Source organism: Lepus europaeus, chromosome 10 (genome assembly GCF_033115175.1).
Source record: "Lepus europaeus isolate LE1 chromosome 10, mLepTim1.pri, whole genome shotgun sequence".
Lineage (NCBI taxonomy): Eukaryota > Metazoa > Chordata > Mammalia > Lagomorpha > Leporidae > Lepus > Lepus europaeus.
This window is the reverse complement of record NC_084836.1, coordinates 111,157,225-111,175,135: the sequence shown is the minus strand read 5'-3', so window position 1 is coordinate 111,175,135 and position 17,911 is coordinate 111,157,225. Positions and strand designations below refer to the sequence as shown.

The window sequence follows — 17,911 nt, the reverse complement described above, 5'->3', positions numbered from 1 at the left end:
AGAGAGAGAGAGAGAGAGAGAGAGGTTCTCCATCCGCTGGTTCACTCCCCATCTGGCCGCAACGGCCAGAGCTGCGCCAATCCGAAGCCAGGAGCCAGAAGCCTCCTCCGGGTCTCTCACGCGGGTGCAGACACCCAAGGTCTTGGGCCATCCTGTACTGTTTTCTCAAGCCACAGCAGAGAGCTGCATCAGAAGTGGAGCAGCCAGGTCTCAAATGATATCCCATATGCCCATATGGGATGTCAGCGCCTCAGGCCAGGGTGTTAACCTGCTGTACCACAGCACCAGCTGAGCAGATACATTCTAATCTGCAATGCAGAATCACTCAGGGATAGGTGTGTGGCCTAGCATTTAAGCCCCCACTTAGGATGCCAGGGGATCCTTATTAGAATGTCTGGGTTTGAGTCCTCCCTCCCACTCCCAATTCCAGCTTTCTCCTAAGGCAGACCCTGGGAGGCAGCACTTGTTGGCTCAAGTAGTTAGGCCCCTGTCATCCATGCAGGGGGCCTGGACTGAGTTCTAAGCTCTCAGCTTTGGCCTGGCCCAACCCCAGCTGTTGTGGACATGTGGGGAGTAAACCAGCAGATGCGCAATTTCTGTCTCTGCCTCTCAAAAGAAAACAAAAAATATTCTTAAAAAAAAAAAATCAGCATTGCAGTTGACTACAGCTTCCCAAGGAACCACTCTTGGAAGGAGCATGGCTCAAAGTTTTCATAAAGCATTTCTGATGGGCTTCCAGGAGGCAGTGAGCTCAGCCACAGGTCAGGATTCTCAATCTGTTCCCAAGAACTTTAAGTTTTCTACCCCTGTCTCCACTTATCTGGTCCCTTGTGACACCCCTCAAGGTTCATTGGGTGAGCTCAGCTTCTTGTCACACACAGCACCTGTTACCAGTTTCTTCCTTAAGTGGCTGGGCAGGGTCCTCTGGACCCAGGAGGAGCACCCATTTCTGCTTTTGACCTTAGCACTGGCTGGCTGGTTTAAGGTTCATTTACACCCACTGGGTGATGACAGGAAGCAGCACTGAGGCTTGGTCAAGAGTCAAGCAGCTCCAGGGTCCATCACAGGTGCCTTCAAACTCATAAGGTCAGAGGACTTCAGGTGTTCAGACAAATGCCATCCCACAACTGAGCACCTACGACGTGTGCACCTGGCTAACCTTCTCTCTCTGGAAACTGTAAAGCAGCTAAGCTAAACCTGAGCACGTATGTTTGTACCGAGGAGGTGCGCCACGGGCCACATGCCGTCTCATCCCCGGGTGCCTCTGTGAAGTGGGGACAGCTGTGGCTCTGGGAGGCGGTGTGACTTGTGCCCGCGATTTCCCAGCCAGGAGGTGATGAGGACAGAGCTCTTCTTACCTGCTCTCGCTAATCTCTCATCTCTCGCTGAGTCCTAGTTTCAGTGTGTCTGAACTGACACACTGCAGACCCCAAATGCCCTCAGGGGCCAGGGGCCAGGCAGGAGGCTAGAGAGCATAATAAACCTAGGAAGACACACCTCAGGGCATTCAAGTGAAAAACAAAATCTGACTCCAACTTCCGCCTCTAGTCAATCGTCCTCATTTGGTAGCTGGAGAACCCGAGGTCCAGGTTGGTGCTGTGGGGAGGAGGTACAGTGCGACAGGACCCCCATCACTCCTTAGTCACAGCGGCTCTAGCACTGAGACCTTGCACAGTCACATCACCTCTCTGTGTCTTACATCACTTCTGCGAAGATTAAAAGGAGTCAGCATATCCAAGGTACCCAGCCCTCTACATGACCCACATTCCAAGATGCAAAAGCCAAGTAAGAATTCTGGACACAGCAGTCTCTCTAGAAACCACCTCCACCCTCCACCATGCCCTCAGCTCACTGCCAGCGTGGAGGGCTAAGGAGAGGTGTATCAGCAAAAGCACACTGACTCAGCACAAATGAGGGACCAGTCGCCCTCCTGGGGTCCATGAGGGTCTGCCCTGGGGGCTATGCGGCATTTCACCACATCGCCATTCCTTCCCTCCTAGCAGGGACCACAAAGTCCAGGCCTCTTCCTTAGAGAACATCACCCCTTCACCACCACCTTAGGAACAGGGATGACTTCCTTCATTATCCAGTCTCAAGACTGGGGGGGGGGGGGGGGGGCTGGAGTGAGACAGGAGGAAGCCCGGGGTTCCCACTGCCCGTGCCAGCGGCTGGTTCCACACAGCAGGGGGCTGGGAAGCCCTTAGAGACAAACACCCCTTAAACCTTCAAGCCCTGGGACCTGGGAAACACAAAATCCAAGCTCTGACTTCTGCTGTTCTTTGTGCTGAGGGCTGTGGTCACCTTCCCCTGCAGCAGTGTGGCTAGGCTTGGGTTCAAAGAAGCGAGCAGGGAGGCCAATCTCTTGCCAAACTAGGAACAAGGCGGCAGGCCTGTGGTGAAAATTGGGTGAGCTGTATTCCTGTGTACCCATGTTCCAGGCTCTCCACATGACCACGGGCCATGTGATGGGCAGGACAGACACACACACACAGGGTGCACCCAGTCAGGGGAGACACAGGAAATGGAAGTTTTGCTAATAATTATGTACACTTTAGGCGAACACTAGGAAGGCGCTCATGTGTGGCAGCATGTAGTAGACAGGGGCCTGCAGTGAGCGAGGTTAGGCAGTGAGAATGCTGACCACCCAGTGTGATGGAAATGGCAGAACAGAACACAGGGCCTGTCTGCTGCAGTGCTCAGTCGTATTCTCTCCTCTCTGTTCAAGCGTGCCTGCTGGTACATGCAGGTACACACACACATGTGCACACGCACACACACCCCGCTAAGACTTGTTCTCATTCTTCAGAAACACTAAACCTGAAAAAAAAAATCACTAAAACTTAGAAGTAACTTAATAATGCTGTCTGCTTCTTGTCCTTTTCAAAAACTGAACAAGTCACCAGTTTGTAGCCACTCTGAGATACTGAAAACTCTGGATACTTTTACTCCTGAAGCCACAGGAGTTCCCAAGGGGAAAGAAATACAGAGTTCACATCAAGCTAAATTTAGAAACATCAAAGTTGTCTCCCCATTTAGGTGCAAAGGAAGAAACAGATCCAGAGAGGGTGAAACACTTGCTCAAGGTTACCTAGTTTCCTTGGGTGGCCCTTCTGATACACAGTAGCTTTTGCTTTTTTAAAGTGAAATCTTTCTCCATTAACTAGCACTTCTCACTAACAGCGGAGGTGGGTCCCAGCATGCACAGGCTACTTCCAGCCTTGGGAGAGCCCTCAGCTCGAGGACTTGCCAGGAAGGGCCCTTTATCTTTATGCACAGAGTAGCTTAGCTGCAAATCCGGAAAACAGACAGCAACAAACAAATGCCTAGGAGCTTAGGTGTTCTGTTTATTTTCTAGGCATAAACAGCGCAATTTTTTAAAAGGAAGCAATAAAAAGATCAGAGCCAAAGTTAAAGATTTCCAACCCTCCCTCTGTCTTGGAGACCCCACCACCCAGCCACCACAGCGCTGGGGTCATCTGTGGCGACTCTGAGACCTAACCCCACCTCTAACAGAAGCTTAGCACAGCAACCCTGCTGTACCCGTGCGAGCAAGGTTATCAGGCATCTCCACTTTCAGAGACACTTCTTTCTAGAACGTTTAAGATTTTCTGTAAGATGTTTGCAATCAGAAAAAAGGGGGGGTTTTACAGGCACCGCCCTCCCAGGCATGATTTATTTCTTCCCCTCTATTTGGGGCAAGGAGCTGCTCTGAGGCTCTGGGTGCTCTGTCAAAGTTCTTTGGTAAGAAAGTCAAACAGCAGCTGAAGGGAGCCCAGCTGTGACTCCTGAAGCCCCAGCTCTAGCCCTGGGCTGTTTCAGACCAAGCTCGCATAGATTATAACATAAAAATAGACACTGTGTGACCAGCAGGCTGGAGAGCGAGCTCTCCAGAGAGCTCCGCGGAGCAAGTTAACTTTTACTTACAGGAGCACTTTCCTCAAAGCCCAAGAGGAGACAGATGTCAGAAAGCAGGAGTCAGAATCCGCAGGCTGCCTGGGCTGCGGGAGGATCCTCTCGCCCTTTCTCCCTCCCCTGTGTCTCCTAAATGAAAAGCGCTTCGAGGTTTTAGAGGGTGTTTCCCACGTCTCGGGCCAACTAAGTCCCCATTTGTTGTAACCCAACACTCGGCCTGATGATGTCAACCACTCAACTCACTTGCTCAGTTTCCACTTCTCCGTCCACGGGACAGATCCATTTCCCTTGGACAATGAGCCGGGGGCTGTAACTGCATCCCAGGCCCGTCACAATTGCCTAACATCCTTCCTTCAATTTTCAACCCCGCAGCCCCAGTGACAAAGGCTTCCTATCTGCTCACCGAGCCCGGGCTCCCAGCGTAAACCCTTGTGCCTCTGTTACTGCCGGCTGTGGGCTACCTAGTTTGCTCAGCTGTGCTTTAACTCATTTCTCTGGTGCTGAACACACTACATAATAATATAAGAGGAGATCGACACCCCACCCCATCTCCGTCTCTTCTTTCTGTGCAACTTCCAAGTAGTTAAATTTCTCCATAAGTTTCCTAGGCACAGGCTGGGCATGACGTGTGAGCCTGTCCTTGGGCCCAGAGGAAAGGCTTGGAAAGAGCACAGCTCTGCTGCCTGGGGTACTGGATGCGACCCTGGTCAATCCCCAGCTGGAGGAATGGCCTCCACCAAGGCAGCTCCCCCTCGGGACCCCACCTTCCCCATCAACAAAACAGCCTTACTGTTTCCCACTTCGGAAATCCCAGTGCCCGAGGAGCTCATCAACAAATGCCTTAGAAGGCCTTTTACCAGAAACTACCCAACTACAGGCTTGAGGGCGGGCAGAACCCTGCAGGAGAGAGGCCACAGCCCCAAGATACAAGGCTCTGCCCAGCTCCTTTAGGCCCCTGGGCAGTGGAGCAGAACTATTTCTCTGGGAGAGGACGAGTCCCGGAGAACACCAAGAGAGGCAGCATCACTACCAGACTGAAAAGGACAAGGATAAGAACGGAACCGTCCTTAGGGGCCCACGTGGAATAACCGTCATCTCTCCGTGGAGTGCCTGGTGGTGAAGACGCACAAAACCTCTCTCCCCACCTGTGTGTCCCATGGGAAGCAATGCGGCATGCAGGAGGGGGACATCTCACAAGCTGGAGATGAAGATCTGTGTCCTGTGTGACTTAGTTTCTCTGAATTTCAGTTTTTAAGCTGCAAAACAGGCCACGGTAGTGCTTCTATGACCGTGAGACTTAAACACCACAGGTAAGGGGACTGAAAGTGGCACATACGAAGTGCTGAAGAGATGTTAATAACTGTACATAACCTCACCTGATTCTCCTAACACCCTTAGGAGAATTAAGTACCCAATCTGTCTTGGACAGGAAAACGAAACACAGAAGTAACTTGCCCCAGGTCACACAGCTCAAAGTGAAAGGGCCTGAGTTAGAAATGGAGTCTCTGAACCCCTAACTAGGTCAGCACCCGCCCCCAGTACCAGAGATCTCTCTCTAAAGCGTTACTCTGCCCAGCCTGAGGGCGGAGACACTTCTGCCGCTGGGTGGAGTGGCTGCCTACCTTCTTTGCCAGCAACACACGCGTGCCCTAATGCAAGTCCCACTTCGCTGCCTGTCCCAAAGGGGCAGATCTGAAGCCGCCCATGCTGCTGGGCTGGGGAAGGCAGTCAGGGCTGGGTCTGCTCAGAAAGCAGCTCCCGCCCAGGAGGGGCAAGGCCGCGGCAGTTTGTGACTTAACAAGCACTTCAATTTGTTCTCAGAAAACTCTGATGCTACCCAGGGAAGGTCCAAGCAAGGGGGCTTTTCTACCAAGGTGAAGGCTTTTCAAGCCGGTGTAGGCAGGACTGTCAGGGAGTAAAAAGCGCATCCAGCTGGGAACTGTCTCCCGCTTTTAGGTCTGGCTTTCCTCTGGTCCCCCGGGGTTCTCGTGCGAGTTGGCACACGCTGTAAATTCACAAATCCGCACAACAATCCGCTGCCCAGTCTCCGCAGCAGGGACACTACTTTCTAATCCTGACAATTTCACGTCCTCTGCCCTGATGGTATGACGATGACAAAGTCACGAGTGCCAAGTGGTAGCTTTGGGATCCGCATGGAGGGAAGGCCTACACTTCCGGGAATGGAGAAGTCCCTACCTGTACTTGCGGGGAGGAAAAGTCCTTGTCAAGGTCCCTGCGGGTGCCTAAAGGTCAACCAGTGAGGATCAGACCGCCTCAACCTTTAACCCCCATGCCCTGACTCTATAAAAGAAGCTCTCCCAATCTCTAACGCGCGACTCCTTTCCCCTCCCCCCCCCCCCCCCCCCAAGCTCTGTTGCTCTGTTGGGACCAGGGAACCTGGGAGCGAGCGGAATCCCAATTAATTGATTCGTCTGCCTGGGAAGATTTGTTACGTGCCGGACACCTTGCACTGAGGACGGAGGAGGGGCCTGTCCTCTCCAGAAGGGAGAAGAGCGTGCTCTCTGAGCGCGTCAGGCAAGCTGCAGGGACCACACGTGGCTGCGCCTTTACTCCAGACCCCGGGCCCTTAAGATAGGCGACTTTACACCTGATGCTTTGAATTGTATTATTTGAACAAAAACAATGGTAACGAGCCCATTCATAAAAACAACAGTACCATACACCATTTTCCTCCAGGACACGTACTCAGTAACGCTTGCCTCACGGACGGAACAACCCCACAGTTGTGGCAGGATCCGTGAGCACAGGCACGCTCCTTTGGGATGACCAGGGACAACAGTGGATACACACTGTGGACTGGGCCCCTGCACTGTGCCGAGCACGTCACGAACACCGCTCTGCAGCACCCTCCCAGCCGTCAGGCACAGGACACGTTACCATTCACACCTCCGGCTGCGGCAAAGACGCAGGCGAAGCTGCCCAGGCTGCTCAGGCTCAGGGCTGCCTGGGGCCGGGCTGCATCGGAACTAAAAGGGCTTTTCCACAGGAAATGTGGGCTGTGCTTCAGACAATCCCAGGGTGCAGGAGGCAGGCTGCGTGTGTGCGCACACGCAGCCCCGTTGTCCCCCCACACACACCAGGACCAGGTCTTCCCTACCTCTGAACGTCCTTACTCCTCACATGTCTCTCTTACGAAACATATCCCTGGGGCAGGGGTTGCAGTGCCCACATCCCATACTGCAGTGCCTGCTCCTCTTCTGGTCCAGCTTCCCGTAATGTGCCTGAGCAAGCAGCCCGCCACCCATCTGGGAGACCTGGATGGAGTTCTGGGCTCCTGGCTTTGGCCTAGCTGCTGCGGGTATTTGGGGAGTGAACCAATGGACAGGTGATCTCTTGCTCTCTGTCATTCTGCCTTTCAATCAGATTTAAATATTTAAAAAACTAAAGAAACATATCCTTTTCTCCTCTGAGACATCTATTTAGTTCTGGGCAGGTCTTCTGCCTCTGCTAGCATCTGATCTTAAGGGAAAGATCTGTGTCTAAGTTAGCAGCATTTTGTAAATATTGAGGCGCTTAAATAAGGACATCATAAACAAACCCAAACTTCTACTGAATGTGAGCCATGTGCAGGTAATGTTCTCATTGCTTTATATAAGTTATCTCACTTAATCCCACAGCGATCCTGATGCGGTAGGTGTGATTTTATCTCCACTCGACACATGGGGAAAGTCCAGACACAGATGAGCCCAGTAATTTGTTCAGCTAGAGGATCTGTTGAACGGAACGCATGAATTAATCGATTCTGCCCACCATGACCCACTTTCCAGCACAAACTGCTGCTGTGAACTGCAGTCGGCCCCTGCCGTCGCGACACTGCCCCCACTTCCTCACTCTGCCATGGTCAGCCCGGCCTTGCTTTTTCTAGTCAACTGGGAAGCATACTCACGGAGATTCATAAATCTTTTTAGATTTAGATTTTTTCTTTTAGGTTTTGTTTTCTTTCCAATTACAAGAAGTGCTTGTTGTAAAAGAGCAAATACACAGAACAGGAAGAAAGGGAGGAAAACCATTCATTATCCCACCACCCAGAAACAACCAGAGTTAACCTCCTAGTGCAGCGCCCCAGAGGAGGAACCACACTTATGCTCTGCTCAAGATGGTTTTGAAGTCAGAAACCTTTGTTATTTTGCAGGGGCAGGGAGTGGAGGAGAACCAAGCACCCCCCCCCCCCCACAAGCCACGTCTGCTGAGTGTACGTAATGTTGGCTTCCGAGGGCACTTAGCGGTTTACAGTCAGGTGCGGGGTTCTGAGGCTCTGCTTCCTGGCCCCCAGGAACTGCTGATGCAGTGTGTCTGACGGACCGCTGGCAGGAGCCAGGAGGCCTGACCCCAGCGAGCCTGCACCCAAAAAATGCACACCCTGGAAGACTGCAACACTGTCGTCTTCTTCTTCTTCCCTCTTGTTTTGTTCAACTCCTGCTTGGTCATCAGATCTCAAATTCAAGGTCACTTCTTAGGGATGCCTTCTGAGTCACCTTGGCTCCCCCTGCTGTACTGGTCCCATGTTCGCTCTTCTTCACAATCCTTAACACACGTCACTGTCAGTACAAACTGTGTGTTTCCCTCCTGGACTTTAAGCTTCATAAGGACAACAACATGTCTCCCTGCTTTTCTGACGGATCTGATCCTGTGTGCCTATAACAGTACCTGGCACAGAACAGGAAACCCAATAATATTTTCTAAACATACATACACACACACACACACACATGCATGTGTGCAACCCCCCCACCCCCACATACACACATAGTCCAGGCTTGGAATAAAACAATAACATGCTTTAAAACAAAAAAGGGCCATGACTTCCAAACCAGAAACTATTTTCCCTCTTGGAGAGGATAATTACAGAGTAACCGAGTTCATGTTAAATAACTCCCGAGGGACAGGAGAGATTCACAGAAGCCCGATGGCATAGGGAAGCTTAAGTTCAGAGCACAGGGACAAGAAAGCCCCAATGCAAGTGGCTGTGTGGGGCCCAGGGAGCCCTGGTCTGGAGAGAGCAGGTATGGAGACAGGACTTAGGAGAAAGGACAAAAACAGACATGGCTCTTTTTTGTTTTACAGCATGCTATTGATTTCCTCCAGACCTGGGCTACTGTGTGTGTGCATGTGAGTGTGTGTGTGTAGAAAATACTACTGGGTTTCCTGTTCCGTGCCAGGTACTGTTGTAGGCCCTCAGGCTCAGATCCGTCAGTGAAGCAGGGCGACGTTGCTGACCTCGTGGAGGACCCGCTGAAGGTCCGGTGCCGCTTCAGCCCCCACCCAGGGCACACAGGGGCCTGGAAGCTCTATAGAAAGCACAGGTAGTGACCCTGGCTGGCTTCCTCTGACATTTGAAGGCCCCCGTTCATGTGCCCCACAGCAAAGTACAGCCTGCCACTCGGTGCAGGGAGCTTCCAGCAGCTCCCCAGGCAAGGAGAGGCCCGTGGGAAAACCAAGCCCTTCCACAGGAGAGCAAGGCCTCGCCCCTGCAAGGAGTCTTTCATGACCAAACGTGAACAGCCAGGAGGCGCACCACAGGGCATTAGAAGAAAATCTACAGCGTGGCCAAGACTAAAACAAAAAGGAAACAGACTCTACAGAGAAAAAGAAAATTCACACAAGAAGTTTTTAAAATATTCTTTAGTTTTCAGAGATTTTGAAGATATCTATCCATAAAACATAAAGGAATAAATTGATTAAAAACAAGCTCTTACTTAGGCCTCAGAATCAGCCCTTAAGGCATTTGGATCTGGCTAAAAAGCCCACAAGAGCATTTCAGGCGTGGAAAGCCAAAATGGTGGCAAAAAATGACCTACATGAAAGATCTCTGTGAGTGAGACCCCAGTGGAAAGAAGGGGCCATCAAAGAAAGAGGTACTCTTCTCTGAAGGGAGGAGAGAACTTCCACTTTGCTTATGGCTCTATCTAAATAATGACGGAGTTTGTGGACTCAAGAGGCTTCCATAGCCTTGGCAGCTCATGGCAAGAGCCTTGGGTGATCACTGATGTCATAAATAAGAGTGTCAATTGTTAAATCAACAACGGGAGTCACTGTATACTTGCTCCCCATGTAGGATCTCTAGTTGTACTGTGAGAATTAACTGTAAACTTGTCTTCAAGTCGTACTTTAGACTTTGAGTGTCTGTGTGGGTACAAACTGTTGAAATCTTTACTTAGTATAGAGTTGATCTTCTGTATATAAATATAATTAAAAATGAATCTTGGCCGGCGCCGTGGCTTAACAGGCTAATCCTCCGCCTTGCGGCGCCGGCACACCGGGTTCTAGTCCCAGTTGAGGTGCCGGATTCTATCCCGGTTGCCCCTCTTCCAAGCCAGCTCTCTGCTGTGGCCCGGGAAGGCAGTAGAGGATGGCCCAAGTCCTTGGGCCCTGTACCCGCGTGGGAGACCAGGAGAAGCACCTGGCTCCTGGCCTCAGATCAGCAAGATGCGCTGGCCGCAGCAGCCATTGGAGGGTGAACCAACGGCAAAAAGGAAGACCTTTCTCTCTGTCTCTGTCTCTCTCTCTCACTATCCACTCTGCCTGTCAAAAAAAAAAAAAAAAAAAAAAGGGCAGGCTTGCCAAAATAAAATAAAATAAAAAAAATGAATCTTAATGAAGAATGGGATTGGAGAGGGCGTAGGAGGTGGGACGGGAGTGGGTGTGGGAGGGCGGGTATGAGGGGAAGAACTGCTACAATCCAAAAGCTGTACCTATGAAATTTATATTTATTAAATAAAAGCTTACTAAAAAAATCTTTGATGACATACAACCTGATGCAATTAACATCCTATTTTGCTTAATAAACTGATAAATTATACTATCTTCAAAAAACAAAAACCAAGCTCTTAGAAATTAATGATATGAATTCTGAAATTAACAATCCAGTAGAAAGACTAGAAAATAAAACATCTTTCAAAATATAAGGGAAAAATACTCATAGAATAAAAAAGGATCTTGTTATAAAGCAATAATCTAGGAAGTCTAACATCAGATTAAATAAAATTTTCAGAAAAAAAAAATACATGTAAGAAACAAAGAAATCTTCTAAGAGCTAACGGGAGACTTGAATATTCAAACTGAGAAGTCCGAAAAGCGTAGGAATGTAGCTAGACTGCCTCTAACCTTCCAGAATTCAGAAGAAAACAATTCAAAAAGCTTCCCGAGGGACAACAGCCTGCTTCAAAAGAAAAGAATCAGATTGGTATCAGACTTCTTAGCCCCAGTACTGCTACCTGAAGACAATAGAAAAGTCCTAAAGGAAAATTATTTGGAACCAAGAATTCTATGCTTAACTGGGCAAGATAAAGGTATTTTTAGCTATGCAAGGACTTGGAACAATTGATTTCTCATGCACTATTTTCTCAGTAAGTTCCTGGAGAATCTGTTTCCCCTAAATGATGGTTTAAAGTTAGGAAAAAGCAGTGGTTAGAAAACAGGGCACTAGCGTGACAGAGGTGAAAGGAATGCCAGGATGACGAGGGCAGCTCTGGGCTCAGCGGAGCCTCTGGCCTGGAAAGGACCTGGCTGATTAGAGCAGGAGGACAGAGGCTCCAGGAAAACCCAAGTGACAGACTCCCCGGCAGGTCTACACACAGTGACGTGTGGAAAGGCTAAGCAACGAGGAACCAGGAAAACCAAGCAAACAAAAACCAAGCTATTATTGAAGTCTGGGAAAAACAAAGTCATTCAGAAAAGAAAAATAATTAGGATGCTACTGGCTCCAAATTAAATAATATTTATAATCCCACAACTGTAAAACACTGAATACTAACTTTAACTAGAAACTGTGATCCTTGGAGGAAAGGGGGCATGAGGGGGGTTGTGTGTTCACAAAGGAATGAAAGCCTCACAGCCATTCTACAAGTCAGCAGGCAACACCTCTACTGACAAGTTAGGAAAAACGTGTGGTACTTGCTTGGATCTGATTAGAGAAAAAAAATCCATTAATTGGAAATTTTTGTTAATAACAAGGGGTTAATTATTAATAATTTCATGGGTTACTGGAGTAGTGCAGTTGTATTTAAACAAGGGCAGTCCTTATTAAGTAGTTATTGATGGGGGCCAGTGCTATGGCATAGCAGGTAGTTATTGATGGGCACAGGTTCTAGTCCCAGAGGCTCCACTTCCGATCTAACTTCCTGCTTATGCACCTGGAAAGCAGCAGCAGATGACTCAAGTTGTTGGGCCCCTGCTATCCACAAGGGAGACCCAGAAGAAGCTCCTCACTCCTGGCTTCGGATTGGCCCAGCTCCAGCCACTGCAGCCATTTGGGGAGTGAACCAGTGGATAGAAGACCTCTTCGCACACCCACCTCCCCACTCTGTAAATCTGCCTTTAAATTAAATAAATAAACCTCTTTTTAAGAAGTAGTTATTGATGAACGGTCTGTCTAGAACTTACTCCAGAATTACCTAGTAGCAGGGGGAAAGCGGCAACAGGAGCCAAGGAAGCAGGACTGGTCCCAGGCTGCTGATTTGGGAGCTGGGTAACTGTAGGTGAGGGCTCATTACAGAATCTCTAGTTTTACACGTTTAAAACATAACAAACCTTTTAAGAAAACAGAGAGACGGCTACATAGAATATTAACTAGCTATCTGGAGAGGAACACTGGATTCAACAGTGACCAGAATCTGTGGTGTGTGCTCTTGGGAAGAAGACTGGGCGGAAGGTAAAAAAGGATGAGCAAGGGGATGAGCTGCTTTTGGGTTTTTAATGATACTGACTGTTAGAAGAACTAAGCAAAACTAATGCAAACGCCATTTTGGGAAAAAAAAATTTAGAAAACAAATAGAGGGGCCGGCACTGTGGCACAGCAGGTTAAGCCTCCACCTTGGACACCGGCATCCCATATGAAGGCTGGTTCCAGTGCCGGCTGCTGCACTTCCAGTCCGGCTCCCTGCTAATGCGCTTGGGAAAGCAGCAGGAGATGGCTCGAGTACTTGGGTCCTGAACCCACAGGGGAGACCTGACTGCAGCTCTAGGCTCCTGGCTTCAGCCTGGTCCAGGCCCTGCCAATGTGGCCATCTGGGACGTGGACCAGCAGATGGAGGATGGCTCTGTCTCTCCTTCTCCCTCTGCAACTCTGCCTTTCAAATAAATAAAATAAATCCCCCCCCCCCCCCCAAAAAGTAGAAGTGATATCAGAGTAACCAGCAAAAGAAGTAAATGCAGAAAATAAGTCGACTGCCTCGGGGCAAGAGGTAAGGAGGTGGGAGCCTTTCTGGACTCAAGACTTTTTTTCTTCTTTTAACCAAGTTCAAGTATTACTTTGATCCTAAAAAGTCATCTATTATTATCAGTTACTACTATCAGCTTTTGGTAGGGCCCTTAGCTAATCCCAACACCTTCAAATTGAATGTTTCTGAAGGTCTGGAATCCTAAATCACCGAGGGGAGTACCTCCACATTAAGTGTAATAATTACCATCACTGCCATTTCACTACTGTCGCGTCTGTCAACGCTTTATGCTAGTGCATGTTCTTAGAACACTCCTAGGAGGAAGGTACTGCTATTCTCATCTTTCAGATGAAAACACGGAGGCTGAAACATGAGCCATTTGCTTGAGGTCAGAGCAGAAGGCCAGGCCAGCCAGACTCTAATGCCAAACTCCTTTCCCTACCCAACCTGTCCTCCCCCTTCCCCGAGTACTAATCCAAAAGCACTTTGACATAAAATTTCTCATCAACTCCATGCAGCAGGAGAGACAGTCTACCCTCACTTGGCAAATGAAAAAACTAACGCTAAGAAAAGCCAGGCAATTTGCTCAGGAATCCAGGTCTCCGGACTTTTTTTTTCTTTAAAGATTTATTTATTTTAATTTGAAAGGCAGAGTTACAGAGAGGGAGAGACAAAGACAGAGAAAGAGAGAGATCTTCTATCTTCTGGTTCACTCCCTAAATGCCCACAATGGCCAGGGCTGGGCCAGGCCGAAGCCTGGAGCCTGGAGTTTCTTCTGGGTCTCCTGTGTGGGTGCAGGGGCCCAAATACTTGGGCCACCTTCTGCTGCTTTCCTGGGTGCATTAGCAGGGAGTTGCATTAGAAGCAGAGCAGCTGGGACTTGAACCAGCACCCATATAGAATGTTGGCATCACAGGCAATGCTTAACTGCTGCTACGCCGCAACACCAGTCCCAGGCTTGCTGACTCTTAATCTAGTATTCCCACACCATGCTTATCATGTGTCCTCTCCCCAACAACAAAGTGCCCAGTTATTCAGAACCTCCCACAGGCAGTTGACCTAAGAGTCACTGTAAGTGAACGCAGCTGAAGCAGGAATTTAAAAAGAAAAACCAGACATATTTTTTCCAAAGGAAATAGAGTAATAAACCATGGAATGTCCTCACTTGCTCTACTGTCAACATTTCGTATGAGTCCTCAAAAGGGCTCCCCGAATGCCAGCAGCCTGCCCGCCTGGCACACAGCAGATCAGCGCTGGCACAGGCGGCGCGGCGCGGTTCTAACAACCAGCTCCACTCTTCCTGGCTCCAAAGACACAGATGAGCTGTGCGTGCCTCTGCCCGAAAAGCGAACGTCTGTGCCTGCTCAGTCTTCACACATTGGCCATGTGGCTCCAGGGCTTTAAATAGTGCCAGGAACCTCAGCTCCGTGCTTCTCTAGAACAGAGGCGAGTTGACAAAGCTGTACACCAGGCTGGGGTGGGGGGAGCCGAAGTGGGGGAACCTCTGGAGAGCTTGTGTCTCCCAGGTAGAGAGGCAGCCCAAGATCTGAGCACAAGTGCCTGGAGCCTGGTGTGAGATGCTGCGCCCCAGCCTGGGCTGGCGTCTGAATAATGGCCACACAGCAGCTTGGGGGAAGAGGCTGTTTACTTGAGTTTAAACTATTTATAGCACCGGCAATCTGCACATATTTGGATGACGAATCTCTGGGCTTCAAGTGAGCGGTGCTTTGCTCCTGGACAATTTCACCCAACACATTCTCTCCCCACACCACCCCGGGCCCCTTGCTCACACACATTGCCCTCGGGATGTTTCATTTGATTTGCTAAGTTTAAAAAAGATTATAAAAAGAAATCACATTTAAGGACAAGTGACTCAATCTATTTGTCTACGAGTCTGAAGTATGGAGCATTCTCTTTTAGGCTTGAATCAGAAATTAAATTCTAATACACGTCTGTTCTATCAAAAATACACAGCTCTTCCATAAAGGGACAAAGCCGTAGTGCACGAGCTGTGTAGCCTAACTGCACCATACTGCTGACCTCCGCTCGAGACCGCACAGAACACACTATTCCAGCACAGCTCAGAGGACGGTACAGAGCGCTCAGCTGAGACCACAAACAGTGCGCGAACACACACATCCCAAACAGACAACACAGGTCTTAGTACCCACCGGCTCCGGGGCAGCAGCAGTCGCAGTGTGGGTCTTCACCAATGGCCTGCCCTAGCGCGTCCCACACAGGAGAGGGCTCGACTGTAACAAGATGTGCAGAGCCTTCTGCAGGGTTTTAACTCACAGAAGGTGTCACAGCCCTGACAACGAGCTGTTTGGAAGAACCAGCCTACCTCTAAAAGCTGCCTTGTTTTCACAGCAATAGCGATGCTGGTCGGCACCTCCCCAGAGCCAGGCATTACCTAATTCTAAAGATGGAAAAGTGGTTGTTAACCAACATGAACTCTGGCTACAATGCCGCAGGCTTCCAGTCTGATCACACAACGCAGGCAGGAATGAGCACAGAGAAAAAGGTCCATGCAGGAAGAAAAAGGTTTCTGGGGGTAACAGGGGATGGAGGACTGTTTAGGGAGAGGGAACAGAATGGATTCCTCAAAGGAGCCGACTTGTTTTCTTATCTTTTCCCTGGCAAATGAAGGCCATTAGAAGACACACGCAAAAGTCCCTATGACAACATTCAACGACCCCACTTTTATTTCTATTTGTTCATTTTCATTTTATTTGAAGGGCAAACAGAGAAAGAGAGAGAGAGAGAGAGAGAGAGAGAGAGAGACAGACACGGAGAGGGAGAGATATCTTCCATCCACTGGTTTACCCCTCAAATGCAACAGCCAGGGCTGGGCCAGACTGGAGCCAGGAGCCAGGAACTCAATCTGGGTCTCCCACATGGGCAGCAGAACCCAAGTTCTTGAGCCATCTTCTGTTGCCTCGCAGGTACATTAGTAGGCAACTGGAACTGGAAGCTGAGGCAGGCCTTAACCCGGGACTCCGATTTGAAATGTGGGCATCCTGGTGGTGTCCTTCCCACTGAGCCGAAGTGCCTGCCCTCAGCAGCTCTATTTTTTACTATAAGGAGAAAAGTTCTGCTGAGAGTGAAGGACTGACGCGTTTCTACATGTGGAGAGAATGTAAATTATTTTCAGCTGCTTTGCAGGACACTGTCAATACTACACTACAATTTTTAATGTATGCATCTTTGAGCCTGTGATCTCATTTCTGGGAATTCCAAGGAGGTAAGAACATCCTTGTCACTCAGACTTAAAGCTAAAGCACTTGAAGTTAAAGCACTCCCCTGACCCATGCAACCTAACGATGCATCTCTCACATTCTCTTTCCATAGCTGCACAGCACCACTATTTTTCTTGTTCCCTCATTCGTTCTGCTGATACCCCATATCCCCATCCTACACTAAAATGCCAGCTCTGTGGAGCAGGGCCTGGTCTTGCACCCCATTTTTCCTACATGTTGGACATAACTGGTGCGTGTGACTACAAAGCCCAAGCTCTTAACCATTCCTCTCAGAATGAACCAAAAGTTCAAACATACACACCAAGGAATTCTATTTGTGGAAATTTATCACACAGAGATTATCAGACAAGAACACACAGTTAGAGACATCTCAGCAACTGCACATTGCTTATAATAGCAAATATTAGCAACAAGCTCGGGCGAGTCACTGGTCAGCCAAAAGCCTCAAGCTTACTTTATGGTAAACAGCCCTGACCCCCTCTCAAGCAGCTCTGTGAGGACTTAATGAGATAATGCACATTCCTGGATCACAGGCAGTTTGGTTGCTGTTGCCACATACATTTAAACCTATGAAAGGCTATACAAGATACCAAGTTGTTCACAGAGGCTATCCTGGACAGTGGGTTTACAGAAAGAGTGTCATTAAACTGCATAATTCCATCTTGTTCTAATTTTTATAAAATGCACATTCATGTTATATTCGTTAAAAATAAAACTGAGGGCCAGCATTGTGGCACTGTCGGTTAAGCCACAGCCTGCAATGCCAGCATCCCATAAGAGCAATGCTTCACTTTCAACCCAGCTCCCTGCCAATGCACCTGGGAAGGCAGTGGAAGATGGTCCAAGTGTTTGTACGTCTGCCAACCATGTAGGAGACCTGGGCGGAGTTCCGGGCACCTGGCTTTGATCTAGCTCAGCACGGGCTGCGGCAGCTATCTAGGGAGTGAAGTGGCAGACAGAAGATCCCTCTCTCCCTTTATCTCTGTAACTCTGCCCTTCAAATAAATAAAATACAACCTTTTTAAAAAAGATTAATAAAACCAAAGAAATTTAGAGGAGGAAACTCAATTTATGAGACAGTGATGAAAACTAGTTAGTAGATCTCAAAGTAAAGGGCTCCTCCTCTTTCGTTCTATGCATGAACAAGATTGTCTATGTGCTGACAGGGTCCACAGCAAGGGCTGACACTGACAGTGAAGTAACAGCGTCTCTTAATAAAAACACAGCGCTGAGGGCTGGTGCTGTGGCGTCACAGGTTAGGCTGCTGCCTGGAGCACCGGCATCCCATGTGGGCACCAGTTCGAGTCCCCACTGCTCCACTTCCAGTCCAGCTCCCTGCTAATGCACCTGGGAAAGCAGCAGCAGATGGCCCAAGTGTATGGGCCCCCACGCCCACTTGGGAGACCCAGAAGAAGCTCCTGGCTCCTGGCTCCCATCTCGCCCAGTCCTGGCTGTTGTGGCCATTTACAGAGTGAACCAGTAGATGGAGGCGCTCTCTCTCTCTCTCTCTCTCTCGGTGTCTCTCCCTTTCTCTCTCTGTGACTCTGCCTTTCAAATAAA

At 49.2% G+C, this 17,911-nt stretch overlaps 1 protein-coding gene across 4 annotated transcripts in view; it reads right to left on the bottom strand.

Moving 5' to 3' along the window:
* The window catches only part of PKIG (cAMP-dependent protein kinase inhibitor gamma), a 103,874-nt gene that overhangs the window by 44,102 nt on the left and 41,861 nt on the right, over positions 1-17,911 (bottom strand). The window contains exon 1 of one of the 4 annotated variants that reach the window (XM_062204250.1): positions 15,263-15,344. The exons of 2 other annotated variants lie outside the window; for them this stretch is intronic. The gene's annotated coding sequence lies outside the window, so the exon portion shown is untranslated. Of the gene's footprint in view, positions 1-3,924; positions 4,024-15,262; positions 15,345-17,911 lie in introns of those variants that run through there. One more of the 4 variants, XM_062204249.1, reaches the window with a different exon arrangement.